The following is a 584-nucleotide window of genomic DNA, read 5'->3' as shown; positions in this document are numbered from 1 at the left end:
ATATCAAATTTAAGTTCTCATGTGTTTCTAATATGAAGCGTTCCATATTAAAAAAAAATCTACATTACATATCTGGAGAGAAGGGAAAACATGCGCTCAACTGCCATCAATTTTTTTTTTTTTTTAATAAATATTACATTTGCCCCCGTGACTTCATCCCAGTTTTTTTTTTAATTTGGCCCACTGTGAATTTCAGTATGACACCGCTGCCGTAAGTGTTGATTAAACCCAATGACAACCATTCCTGATGCTGCAAACAAGAGGAGACGGTTGCTATTGTCACAGTCTTTAGTTTTCGGGTCAAGAGTGTTTGTGTAGTCTGTGGCATATATGAAAAAAAATGACACTAAGGGCTGCTCTGTGTTTCTGTTACCTTAGCTCCTCCACTGGTGCTCCCAGTGCTGCCTCCTGTGTTGCCACTGACAGCTCCTGTAAACCTGGCCTCCAGGAGCTCCTGTCTCCTGGGGTCCAGGCTGTGCAACTCATCCATGGGGCCTTGACGTGATGAAGCAGAGGAAGGGTATTATTTCTCATTTAGTGATAACTCGTAATTAGGAGCGGCAAGAAAAAAAAAAAAAAAAAAA

At 40.9% G+C, this 584-nt stretch overlaps 1 long non-coding RNA gene across 1 annotated transcript; it reads right to left on the bottom strand.

The window, feature by feature from the left end:
- LOC112486694 (uncharacterized) lies at positions 1–562 on the bottom strand. Its single transcript, XR_003049180.1, has 2 exons — positions 374–562; positions 1–250 (listed from the first exon to the last, which is right to left on the bottom strand). It is a non-coding gene; the product is annotated as an uncharacterized LOC112486694 (long non-coding RNA).
- Between the last annotated feature and the right edge of the window lie 22 nt (positions 563–584).

This window comes from Cynoglossus semilaevis, unplaced genomic scaffold (assembly GCF_000523025.1).
Source record: "Cynoglossus semilaevis isolate Cse_v1.0 unplaced genomic scaffold, Cse_v1.0 scaffold6703, whole genome shotgun sequence".
Taxonomy (NCBI): Eukaryota; Metazoa; Chordata; class Actinopteri; order Pleuronectiformes; family Cynoglossidae; genus Cynoglossus; species Cynoglossus semilaevis.
The sequence above is the reverse complement of the archived record's forward strand: the minus strand, read 5'-3'. Positions and strand labels throughout refer to the sequence as shown.